The sequence below is a fragment of the Symphalangus syndactylus genome, chromosome 22, assembly GCF_028878055.3.
Source record: "Symphalangus syndactylus isolate Jambi chromosome 22, NHGRI_mSymSyn1-v2.1_pri, whole genome shotgun sequence".
Taxonomy (NCBI): Eukaryota; Metazoa; Chordata; class Mammalia; order Primates; family Hylobatidae; genus Symphalangus; species Symphalangus syndactylus.
The window spans coordinates 44,444,300-44,457,815 of record NC_072444.2 but is presented as its reverse complement, the minus strand read 5'-3'; the positions used below and the strand labels follow the sequence as shown (position 1 = coordinate 44,457,815).

Sequence of the window (13,516 nt, the reverse complement as noted above, 5' to 3'; positions counted from 1 at the left end):
TTTTGGTTGTAGGAGGGGCCAAATGCTGCAACTTATCCTTTATCTTAGAAGGAATATCTTGACAGGCCCCACACCACTGGACTCCAAGAAATTTTACTGAGGTAGAAGTTCCCTGAATTTTAGTCAAATTTACTTCCCATCCTTCGGCACATAAATGTCTTACCAGTAAGTCCAGTGTGTTTGCTACTTCTTGCTCATTGGATCCAATAAGCATAATGTCATCAATGTAATGGACCAGTGTGATATCTTGCAGAAGCAAAAAGTGATCAAGGTATCTCTTAATAATATTATGACACAAAGCCGGATAGTTGATATACCCCTGATGTAGGACAGTAAAGGTGTATTGCTGGCCTTACCAGCTGAAGGCAAATTGCTTCAGGTGGGCCTTATGGACAGGAATAGAGAAAAAGACATTTGCCAAGTCAATGGCTGCATACCAGTTACCAGGAGATGTGTTAACTTACTCAAGCAATGAAACCACATCTGGTACAGCAGCTGTAATTGGAGTCACCACTTGGTTAAGCTTATGATAATCCACTGTCATTCTCCAAGTTCCAAGTTCCATCTGTCTTCTACACAGGCCAAATGGGAGAGCTGAACGAGGATGTGGTGGGAATCACCACCCCTGCATCTTTCAAGCCCTTGATGGTGGCACTAATCTCCACAATTCCTCCAGGGATGTGGTATTCTTTTTGATTTGCTATTTTTCTAGGTAGTGGCAGCTCTAATGGCTTTCATTTGGCCTTTCCTACAATAGTAGCCCTCACCCTACCAGTCAGGGAGCCAACGCAGGGGTTCTGCCAGCTGCTAAATATGTCTATACCAATTATGCATTCTGACACTGAGAAAATGACCACAGGATGAGTCCGGGGACCCACTGGGCCCACTGTAAGTCAAATCTGAGCTAAAACTCCATAAATTACCTGATCTCCGTAAGCTCCTACTTAAACTGGAGAACCACAATGACAGTTTGGGTCCCCTGGAATCAACATCAGCTCAGAGCCAGTGTCCAGTAGTCCCTGAAATGTCTGATCATTTCCCTTTCCCCAATGCACAGTTACCCTGGTTAAAGGCTGGAGGTCTCCTTGGGAAAGGATGGGAGAAAGATTCATTGCATAAACTGTCAGTAATGTAGTGGGGTCCTTCCTCAAGGGGACCTGGCCTCCCCTTCATTCAAGGGGTTCTGGGTCTGTAAACTGGCTCAAATCTGCAAATTGATTGAGGGGCCATGATTCTCTGTTTTCATAATTCACATTAGTATTTTGTCCATTTGACCTAGAAGTTTTCCGCTTGTATAATGTAAGTAGGAATGTGGTAGGCTTCCTATCAATTTCACTCCTAGGAACACTGTGATTATTTAGCTGATGCCAGAGCTCTACACAAGTCAGACTATTCTTATTGCTGCTTTGACTCTGCTGTCCATTACGGTGGCTATGGCCACCTTGCCTTTGACAGTTGAGTGCTGCCACATGGCCCCTGCCACCTCAGGATCCAATTATTCCCATTGTATTTAAATTTTGTAGCTGAGTGACTGAGGTTCCCTCAGTTAGATCTGATATACATAGAAGAGCAATATAGGGCTCTTCAAAGATGCAGGTGCTGCCCTCAAAAATCTATTTCTCAAGGAACTGGTCAAGAGCATATCTTCTGGACCCTCCCAGTTGGGACGAGTAGGTCTAAAGTGACTAATCCACTCCACCATCCCAATCTCCCTAAGCCTCTGAATCCCTTCCTCTACATTAAACCAAGGGAGATCAGGCATTTCCAGCTCACTCACAGTGGGCCATCTTTTAATCCATATTTCAGCTAACCAAGCAAATAAACTATTAGAACCTTTTTTAACTCCTCAAGCTGCAACATTAAATGCAGAGCCCCTACTTAGTGGGCCCAAATCAATAAATTCACCCTGATCCAACTCTTATGTTCCTTCCACCATTATCCCACACCCTTAATATCCATTCCCATGCCTGTTCTCCGGATTGCAGTTTACATAAATTAGAGAACTCAAACAGTTCTTTTCGAATGTAGTGCACCTCCTCATGGGTCACACTCTCCACCTCACCTCTAGGGGCCCACCAAAACTTTAGTTTAGTTGTAGGCCTAGAAGCAGAGGTGTTGGGTGTGGCTTCTGAGGAGAATCAACATTATTTTCCCTGGCAACTGCCTCAGGGAAGGCAATTACTGTTGCCTCAGGCAGTGCAGGGTTTATCTCTTCAGACAAAGGTGGAAAGGCTGATAGCAGCATGGGTGGGGGAGGGGATGTTGCCACTACTGGGGATGGGGAAGCTGTTCCTTCTGGCCAAAAAGGTTCATCAGAGTTTATTAACTCAGTGTCCCCAGCTTCATCAGCGTCCTCCCAGATGTCCCCATTCCAAGTTGCAGGGTCCCATTCTTTTCCAATCAATGCCCTCACTCTAACAGTAGACACCTGGTGAGGCTGTGCATGCATCCTTCATTGCAGGTCAGCCACTAGCATAAGAACTTGTGTCTGTTTTTCCACAATTTCAGCTCTTTCTCTATAGAAGTTAAGACTTTCACTCAGGGCAGTCTTGGCAGATTTGAGGCTCAGTATCTGCTTCTGAAGCCAGGAGACAGAATCCCTGAGTTCATCATTTTCTTTCATCACTTTGTCCCTGAACTTAGGAGCAACCAACCAGCTTCATTATGTTCCTTGTTTCTCCATATATGGTCAAAGGCATTATGTATAGAGTCACTAAACTACTGGCCTCTCACGAGTGAAGAATCAGGAGTGTCAAATGCATTTATTTTGCATAACTCTGTAAACAGTTCATGCCAAGGACTATCAGTGTTCTCCATACTATTAGAAGTAGAGTCCTTAGCATTTTAGGGTCTAATCATTTTAAGCAGCCAACTCCAGAAACCCCAAAACCAATGAAAGAACTCCATCGTTTATATTCTGTTCCTCTAGAACCACTCCTGGTACCAAAATCTGTATTAGTCAAGGTTCTCTTAGAGGGACAGAACTAATAGGATCTATATATATATATATATATATAGTGGAGCTTATTAAGCATTACCTTACATGATCACAAGGTCCCACAATAGGCTGTCTGCAAGCTGAGGAGCAAGGAGAGCCAGTCCAAATCCCAAAACTGAAGAACTTGGAGTCTGATGTTCCAGGGCAGAAAGCATCCAGCACGGGTGAAAGATATAGGCCGGGAGGCCAGACCCATCCCTCCTTTTCAGGTTTTTCTGCCTGCTCTATATTCCCTGGAAGCTGATTAGATGGTGCCCACTAGATTAAGGGTGGATCTGCCTTCCCCAGCCCACTGACCCAAATGTTAATCTCTTTTGGCAACACTCTCACAGACATACCCAGGATTAATACTTTGTATCCTTCAATCCAATCAAGTTGACACTCAGTATTAACCATCACACCTCCAAATGAGGAAGCAGTGTGGACAAAATATTCACCTAAAAGAACCTGTGATTCTTTTACATATTCGGCCTCTCTGGTAATCAAAGCATATTCGGCCTTTCTGGTAATCAAAGAAAATGCTAACACAAATAACTACGTATGTTTCTTATCTACAGAATTAACTATGATTTTAAGTTTACTGTTTAATTCTGGCAAGAGACTCTGAGATAAACACTGGTACTCTTGATTGGGAAGAAAGTAAAGGTTACAGCCAGAACTTATGAATGTATCAAAAGCTTTAAATGCATTTCTAACCTTTGATTGAGTAATTCTGCTGTCAGAATATACGCTAAGGAAAAAATTATGAAATCCAGATATTTATGTTCATATGGTTATCACAGCACTATTCAACTAGCAAAGAAAATGAAACAACCTAGTAATTAAAATGAGTTAAAGAGATTTTCTACTTTTATATGAGAAAATGCTCATGACATAATGTTTGGTAGTAAAAGCTCAGCACTTGAAATCACATATTCAGTAAAATCTCAAGAGTATAAAGCAGATATTCGTAAATGCATAAAAAAGACTAAAGGTAAATAACTTTAATGTGCTAGAGATTGCAAGCAGTTCTTAGAGTTTAGGTATCTTTTTGGTTTTTTCTTTCTTTCTTTTTTTTTCTTTTTGCACAAAGAGCATGTGTTACTGTGATGAGGGGCAAAACCTTTCAATAAAGGCCCAAGTAACATCTACCCGCCACCATCTGTAAGGGTTCACCCAGGAGACAGCAACAGCAGCAGGGGACCTCCAACTCCGCTCCCAGTAAGGAACTAGCACTGAGGATTTGGAAGGCAGCTTCCCATGAGCAGTTTCTTCCCTGAAGAGGAAGAGAAAATTCATCTCCAGGACTAGATCATACCATCTCACACCTTGGAGGGCTCTGCAGCTTGTATCAGCCACAGTACAGTCAATGAAAACACAGCTAGAACCGTCCATCCCGGCTGCACTGCAGAGCAAGTTCTTGTCACTGCGCTGAACTTCTGGGTTCTCATCTTTACAATGGACTCTTGGCGATACTCTGTTTAAGAGTATTTATGGGAACTAGACAAGATAAGAACTGGTTTATTGTTGCAAGATATAGCTGAGTTTTTTTTTAACTTCATTAATAAATATCCAACACATGAAGACACACTAATAATACATTTCTTGACTTATGTCAGACTGTTACCATATAATTAAATTTTTCACATAATTATTTTCCCTTCTGAAGAGTCATTTATTTAACGTTAGACACTTTCATAGTTAAATTTTCTAAAATATACCAAATGTTTCCCTGTTAGCTAATTTGCTACAAACAAAGACACACTATTTACTTTCTTTTTCAAATGACTTGGGGTCCTTACTATGAACAAAGTATGTGTTAGAGGAGGAAGGGGGCCGATATCTTTAAGTAACTCCAGTGTACTTTCATTGTAACTACCTCATTAATTATTATCGAATATATTACTCACAACAGCCTAACTTTGCAGATTGCTCCAATTTCCAGGCTGAGAAAATTGAGGCTCAGAGAAAGAAAGTAAAATGCTGAAGGTTACGCAGCTAGTAGGCAGTAGAGTAACTAACCCAGATTGAGTTCCAAAGCCCTGGCTCTCTAATAGCGCAAGGAACTGTCACATCCTCCAGTGATGGCTGGAGCTGAGATTGCTTTAGTTCTGTTAACAAATGCTACTTCGTTCTTGTATCTGACCTCTGCAGTTTGTGGGGCTTTCAACTTTCGCTGTTTAGTTAGTTAGTTTATTAATTTTTGGCTTCTTTTCTGTAAGGAATTCTCTGCAATATTTTGATGCCTTCAACCTGTTTTACCCTAAGTAATTAAGGAAATCTCTTACGACTACGTCTAAGGCCAGTAGGTTCTAAATGAGTCTGTGAAAGTGACTTCTCTAAGTGTGCTGTAATGACCTAATGACTTGTCCTTTGTTACCTGGCAGGACTTTCTGCTTCTTTCCAACTTTCCAGCTGCATTTCAGATAATTAAAGTTATTTTCTCTCAGGACAGGTGAGCGGGACTACTGTTCCACCTAGACATCTATGTATGTATTACCACAAAAAAAAAAAAAAAGTTAAACTGTTAAAGTAGTCACGGGTGCAGTGGCTCACACCTGTAATAGCAGCACTTTGGAAGGCCAAGGTGGGCGGATCACCTGAGGTCGGGAGTTCGAGACCAGCCTGAGCAACATGCAGAAACCCCGTCTCTACTAAAAATACAAAATTAGCCAGGTGTGGAGGCACGTGCTGGTAATCCCAGCTACTCGGGAGGTTGAGGCAGGAGAATTGCTTGAACCCAGGAGGCGGAGGTTGTGGTGAGCCGAGATCATGCCATTGCACTCCAGCCTGGGCAACAGGAGCAAAAACTCCGTCTCAGAAAAAATAAAGAAATAAAAATAAATTAATCATTGCTCATTTCTGTTTATTAAATGCCTTTTCTGTTCCCACTGTGATTCTACAATCACTGCCTCTGTAAAACCCCGGAATGCAGGTGTTCTTGCCTCCGTTTTATAGATGAGGAAATCAAGACTCAGGGCTTCCCCACCAGGCCAAAGGCATTCTGTGAGTAGTTTATTTCAATTCAACATGGCTGTGCTGCACATGGCAGTTGGAGTAAAGATCTATCAGGATCGGGGGTTCTTCATGATCTAACTAAAGTGAATCATGAGTGCTTTCCCACTGAGTCAAGAAGGCCTGGAGTTTGTGCAGCCCAGCTAGAGGTGAGCAAATCCTCTGTGTAGGGTATCTCCAGGGCGCAGCCTCTCATTGTATTCAATGCAGATGACAGCCCCAAAGGCACCACCCATACATTGTACAGACAGCTGGCCTGGATCTCCGGATTGTGCAGGATAGGCCTTAATGGCAGAAGGTAGGGGAGAGGAGGGCCTCACAAAAGTGCTTGGGGAACTAGAAAGTAATCAATGAAAAGCAGCACAGGAAGGTTCAGACATCACACAGCAGAAGCACAGGGTGTTCCCCTGGGCGGGGATTTAAAACAAGGGCCTCAAGTTACCTGCCCTTGTCTCTGGGCAGAAGGGGCAGATAATGCTATGATACATTTTTTGTAGGTGGTGCCATTTGACTGCATTTAACCAGCAAAGGTATGTATTGAAATCCACATGGAGGTTTTCATGGCAAAAGTAGAGCGAATTCACAAACTGCACTGTGTCTGGCAGCTTCAGACAAAAGCAATGGGAACAAATCAGGACACTTGTCCAGCAATTCTTCCTGTTTTGGAATGATCTTTGTTCAACAGCCCATCCATGGGTACAGGGCCCTCAAAGGCCAACAAGACAGGGACTCTCTCCAGGGACAAATGCCCCGCGGCTGGCTCAGAGAGGCCGCCCAGCTATCCAGCGGCCGCGCAGCCAGCCAAGATTTCAACACAGGTCTGCCCTATTTGGTCACCATCCCCGACAGTGCTGGGCCAGGCCATCATGTCACATTGGGGAGTTTTCCCTGCACTCCAGGGGGAATTCTCAACCGCAACCCCTGTATCCGGTAGTGGCAGATGGAAAGAGAAACGGTTAGAAAAGCGTGGTTCTTGCGCAGGAAAGTTGGAGCAAAGAAGAGTTCAGAAGTGGGCGGGTGTGTGTTTAAAAAAAAAGGGGGGTGGAAACCCCACCAGCCAAGTCTGCAGAAAAAAAATAAATGAAGTCTGCCTATCTCCGGGCCAGAGCCCCTCCCCTCGGCCCGCGCGGGAGGAGTGTGACCCAGGTGCCGCTTCCTCTCGCCGCCCAGGGTCAGGAGCCCGGGAGCGCGACCCTCCCCCGGCCCGGCCCGGCCCGGCCCGTCCCAGCGGTCTCTGCCCGGGTTGACGCCCAGGACCGTGGTCGATGAGAAGCCCCAACAGCACGGCGTGACCCGTCAGCCTCGGTAAGTACCCGCCCGCCGTGGGGAAGGGTCCTGGGGACCCACTGGAGGCCGCGGCCCGCAGCAGCCAGGGGCCGAGCCACGGCCACGGACGCCCGGGTGTCCCGGTCCGTGCCCGGCCTCCAGGCGGAGGAGGCACCCGCTGGGCTCAGATCCCCGACTCCAGCCCCGGTTCCCCGGCGCCTGGGCTGCGTGGAGTTCCTGTCCCGCGTCCCGGACCCCGACGCGCAGCCTCCACGCGCCCGGAGCTGGAGAGGCCGCCAGCCCGCCCTCCCAGGGCGTGTCGCCCGCTTTCTGTTTCTTTGTGCGGGGCATGTGAAATGTGTGGGGCCAGACCTGTCTCCCTAAAGAACAGTTAGGTAAGAGTTCACATCACAAGTTGCTTCTGTGCTGCTCCCCAGCCAGGGTCCGACCGGCCAGGCTCCGGTGAACTCCAGGCAACTCCAGTCTTGCCCAGGGACTTGCTCGCTCCGCTGGGCGCCGCAAAGGCACACAGATGCGAGGGAATCCTGCGGCCTGGATCCTTTGGGGATTTGTAATTCCTCGCTGCTTGTTTTCTCTTTTAAACCATCACGTTTTCTTGCTGATAGGAAGTCATATGCGATGAAAGTCTTTGTAGATGCTTGGAAACATTGCTGGGCCTCTCTCTTCCCTCTTCCTCTGCCGTTGGACTTTTGCAATAAAAACTACTATTTTATTTTACCAAAAAACCTAATGCACATCCCTCTTATCCCCCACCCTGCCGCGGTCTGATTCTTAGAGTCTGTCAGAGAGGAGATATCCTGAGCCTATCATGTGACAATGATACCTTATTGATATGATAATGATATGGGTATTGGAGACACCAACTCTTTTATAAGTCTTTGAAATCCAGGGGGTTGTGAGGCCTCACCCCTCACCCCGCCCGAGCTTGGAGCTAGGCATGGAGGAGTGCTGCTTCGGTCTACGTGTGTACACGGCACTCCGTGTGCCTGTGGTTGTGCTTGCGTCAGCCAGGGAGTGCGCAGGCATCAGTGGTGCTTGGGAGCGAGGCCCCTCGGTCTGCACTGGGATCAACTGCACTGCTTATAAACAAGGCAGCCTCTCAGTTCCAGTTTCCTCATCTGCAAAGTAGGAATAATAACAGGAGATAACTCATCCAGCAGTAAGAAGTGCGTATAAATGTCCCGGCACGGAGACTGACACATACTAAGTGCTGGATCCGTGCTGGGCATGTTTATATAATTGTACATGAGACTGTGGTTCCCGGAGCACGTAACTTGAGCATATGTTTGTGTGTGTGTATATGGCGGCTCCCGGGTTAAAGGGACAGAAGCCACTGTCATTATTCCAATTCAGTCACTGAGGAGGTGAGGCTGAGAGGCATTCCCATGTCTGAAGAGGAGGGGCTTGCCTGACCCCCGCCCTCGTGCCCAGCCCAGCCCAGCAGCCCAAGCAGTTCTCCAGGACTCAGGTTTCAGACCTTCAACACTTGCCTTGGGAGACAAACAGCGGTGCAGCCCTTGCTTGCAATCCATTCCACATTAGACTACGGATTGATTTATGGCAGGATCCCTGCTGTGCGAGAACTGCAGGGGGTGGGGGGCGGCTATTTCTTGCTGCTAACTCAGGCAGGATGTGTCTATATCCTGTCTCAGTTTATGTAGCTGCTCATCAGAGCCAGAGGTTAGAGCGGAGAGGACCCACTTCCGCCAGGCGGGCCTGCTCTGCTCAGCTCAGCTGGGCTAGGCCCCAATGCCACAGTTACTGCGCGTGAGTCATGCACAGCAATCCGTTGCCTTGCCCTTGGATGGAAGGGGTCAAGGCTCAGTGAGAAGACGGCCAGGTTTGGCAGCTTTATATAGAATTCACCGCCTCTGGCAGAAGCAGTGGATTGCATTAAGTGCCAAATGAAATTCCACCTCAGCCATTGCTCAATTCCTCCAGATGTCACTGGCACTGGGAGTCACATGATGCTGGTGGTCAGTAGCTGGACCCTTCCAAGGGTGCCTGTGGTTGGGCAAGTATTTCTGGGGACTTGCAGAGCTCCCTGGGGAGCAAAGGGTTGTGAAGTACAAGGCATTCTGCGCTTGTGGTGGGAACCCATCTGCAGTGAGTGGGAAGAGGTCCCCTCAACAGAGGTGAGAGGTTGGGCCAAGCCAAGTCAGTTTGCCTCTTCAGGTGGCAGACATGTATGTACATCTATGCCTCAAGTGCCTGTCTGAGGCCACAGCCAAAACATCTTCCAGTAACTGAGCATACGCAATGGGCCAACAAGCACGCTCTAAATACAAAACCAAACAAACAGTAAAGTTAACAGTGAATGAAGAGTTAAAAATAGGAGAAAAACACCTTCTCCCTACCTTAATGGCAATTACTTTATTTCTTGAGGACAATCCTTCTAGAAGTAAATTTGCTGATACAAATATTTCTTATTTTACATAATAAAAATGCATTTTATATATTTTACTTCATCTTGTTTTTTTCCATCAGAATATCTCTTAAAGGTTATACCTTGTTATTTTCTTTAACCAATTCCTCTGCTGATGGGCATTTAGGCTGTATGCAGACTTCATTTAATTGTTTAAACCACACACAGTACTCCTGTGACAATGAGTAAGGAGGATTTTACATGCATGTGTCTGTAAACTGTTAGGATAAATTCTCCCACCTCAGCATTTGATTTCTGGGACAAAGTGTGTATCCATTTGAAATGTTAGTAGATCTTAAGAAACTACCCTCCTAAAGGTCACACCGGTTTCTCATGCTCACAAATAGCCTATGAAAGTCACTATTTCCCTGCATCCTCACTCACACTGCATTTTTTATCTTGGCCAAACTGAGGGGTAAAAAAAAAAAACAAAAAACGCTGTCACTTTGGAATGAACCTCTGCAATTAAGTGAGACTGAGCCTGTTTTCTTACTTCCATAAGAGGTTGTATTACTTTTCTGGGAAGCGTCGGTTGATGCTTTTGTCCATTTCCTGTCAACACCCCACCCCCGTGAGGAAACGTGCCCCAGAAGTGAAAGGATGTGTCCTCATCACATGACGAGTGAGAGGCAGAGCAGTGGCCAGAGCAGCATCCGTGCTGTGGAGTCAGCCCTGGGTTTGACTGCCCTCCAACGTTCACCAGCTTTGGGAGAGGGAGGAAATACCTCAGCCCCTCAGTTTTCCCATCTGTGAGTGGGAATGATAACAGCCACTTCCCCAGAGTCACCTGATGAGCAACAGCAGAAGGGCCTGGACCTGCTCCCAATGGCAGAGGCTTGGGAGGTGGCTTTTGTTAGCGGAATTTATTGGAGCAAACCTGGCCTGAGGATGCTGGTAATTTCAGGAGTCACCCTCCAGACAGATGTTGTTTTTCGCTTTTGATAAAATAACAACAAACTTAGATGCCAAGCCCTGGTAAGGGGCTTTCCTGGGTCTCCCCTGCACATCTGCTATGATAGGCATTTTCTTTTCTTTTTCTTTCTCTCTTTTTTTTTTTTTTTGCGACAGAGTCTCCTGCTCTGTCACTCTGGCTGGAGTGCAGTGGTGTGATCTCAGGTCATTGCACCCTCCATCTCCTGCGTTGAAGAGATTCTCTGCCTCAACCTCCCAAGTAGCTGGGACTATAGGCATACACTGCCACATCCAGCTAATTTTTGTATTTTTTGTAGAGACTTTCGGATGAAACACCAGAGGCTCAGGGGGAGATAAGCCACCACAGGGCACCCAAGCACTGAGGGCGCAGCCAGGCTGTAGATACAAACTGCCAGACTCCACAGGCAACTGACGCCAACCCAAGGGGAGAGTTGCAGGGTATGTGGGCCCACAGCTCGTATGTGCCAGGCAGGGCACGCTGCTGTGGATCTGCACACCGAGGAAGTGCATGCACAGACACTCAGGACCTGCCTGCCTCCCCCAGCTCCTCAGCTGGGCCTGTGTCCCACCCCAGTCCACAGTTGTGTCCATGCTCTGCTTTCTGTGGTCAGGCCTGGCCTGCGCTGGGGTGCTGCTGCCCTTGCCCGCCTTAGCAGCTGGCTTGGGGTGGCCCTTGAGCCCTCCCTCATGCACCGTCCCAGGCCTGCTGCCTTTCCAGCTGCACCCCTCACAACTGCTCACGTCAAGCCCCTCAACACGCCGCAGGCCCGGCACACACTCACCTGCTGATCTGCTAGGACCCAGTTTCCCAAGCCTAGAAAATGACCCACCACAGCCTTGGGCACAGTTTGCATCCCTGACAGATTCCTGAGTCTGCCTCGTCCCAGAATTCTGACCTCCCCAGGGGCTCTGTGACCCTGCCTGTCCCCCACTCAGGGCCTGTCACAGAGAGGGGTTTGCTGAGCCACTGTGAGGCAGGTGGATGATTGCAGGGATGACCCAAGGCCCAGGACTGCCACTATTCCAATACCAAAAGAGCCTTTAAAAAGCCTTCGCTCAGGAGCTCCTTGTCCAGAACTTGGCATGGACTTCGAGGCCAGTAAATACTAAGCTGAAATGGACAGGAGTCAACCCCAAACAAATTCTAAAGGCACAGTTGTTGGGCCCCAGGAATCCCACCTAGTGCTTCCCACCTTCTCACCCAGCTGGGGTTCATTTTCATATCCACTCCCTTCCCCTACCCCACCTCCCTCTCATCGTGGCCTGGGGTTTTCTTCAGTTCCTTACATAATCTGAACTTCGGAGAGAAGGCTGGCTCCTGTCCTTAGTGACTATACATTTTCATTTTTCAACATTCTTCCAGACCAATGCTCCTATACAAAATCCTAACCCATGGCAGAAACTGGCAAGAGCCCGTTTCCCATGTGCAGGCAGAGCCTGGCCCGCCGACACTGGGTTCCTTCTTGGGCAAGGCAAGGGTCGGGCGGGCCCTGGCATGACTTCTCCAGCCCCTGGAGAGCCTGTGCAGTTCTGACCCCTTCATAAGTGAGCCCTGGGCTTGGTGAGGGGTGCCTGCCTCACCTGGTGTCCCCCAGCTGCAGATGGGGGCAGAGCAAGACTTGCTGCTGACCTGCCTGGTTCTGTGGTCCCTGCTCCCTCTCCCGCTCTGCTGGCGTCACCACCCCTCCTTCAGAACTCTCTATGGAATTGCATTCTAGTCTCTCTTGCTTCTGCTTATGCATGTGAAAGCCAGATGCCCCTTCTCTCCCTCTCTCTCTCTTTTTTTTTTTTTTTTTTTTTTTTTTTGAGACATAGTTTTGTTCTTGTTGCCCAGGCTGGAGTGCAATGGCGCAATCTCGGCTCACCACAACCTGCATCTCCTGGGTTCATGCGATTCTCCTGCCTCAGCCTTCCGAGTAGCTGGGATTACAGGCATGCACCACCATGCCCGGCTAATTTTGTATTTTTAGTATAGACAGGGTTTCTCCACGTTAATCAGGCTGGTCTCGAACTCCCGACCTCAGGTGATCTGCCCGCATCGGCCTCCCAAAGTGCTGGGATTACAGGCATGAGCCACCATGCCCGGCCTACCAGATGCCCCTTCTCTTATTGCCAAAACACTGTGATCACACACTGCTTGGGGCCCAGCAGGCACAACAGTGACCCCTTTCCAGGGCTCAGGGGAGGAAGCTCTGTTTCGGGGCATGTAGAACCAGCCCTGGGCAGGGTGGCCTTGGTTATCTCCCTGCATCTGTGGCACACCCTGATGGCGCTGTTTATCTGCACTTTGCACATGATGGTCTTGACTGACACATCCTCGCGGAAAGTCACTGCCAGGGCGCCTCGCACCCGCTGCTCCCACATGCAGCAGGCATTTTTACGAAGGGCTCAAGCACAGGGTCTCCAGCAGACCCAGCCCAGCACTACCACTCTTCCTCCTTGAACTCTGGAATGGAGAATCTTCACATTTTGTCAGCAGCCGAGGGGCACATGCATTCTCAGCAGAGTCTTAAAAGGGGGGAAATTATGGGTTGCCAGATCAAAACCTGATAAAACAATGATGCCTCTGGTGTGGGGCCCAGCTGAGCCCTTCTCCTGTATTCACCAGGCAACAGGGGCCCACTGGCTGTGAAATCCACTTTGACTTGAGAAACTCACCCAGTGGGCTTGCTAAAACCTTCACACAGGCCTTAGCAATGCTCAAAGCTTCAAGTTCAGGTTCCCCTTCTGTATTTTTTTTTAAACCTTTAGCTCAAATAGACTTTGTGTCAATTTGCTAGTGATAAAGGGTTAGCTTTGAAATCTGAGGACGAGGTTTTGTGTCTGGATCCACTATGAGCTGGCTGTGACCTGGGACAAGTTGCTGGTCCATCATCTGG

The 13,516-nt window shown here is 48.0% G+C and overlaps 1 protein-coding gene across 2 annotated transcripts in view; it reads left to right on the top strand.

Annotated features, from left to right (window-relative positions):
* The first annotated feature begins 6,904 nt into the window (after window positions 1-6,904).
* Window positions 6,905-13,516, top strand: part of GYPC (glycophorin C (Gerbich blood group)) — a 40,106-nt gene continuing 33,494 nt past the window's right edge. The window contains exon 1 of one of the 2 annotated variants that reach the window (XM_055261621.2): window positions 6,905-7,297. The gene's annotated coding sequence lies outside the window, so the exon portion shown is untranslated. The remainder of the gene's footprint in view (window positions 7,298-13,516) is intronic. The other variant, XM_055261622.2, reaches the window with a different exon arrangement.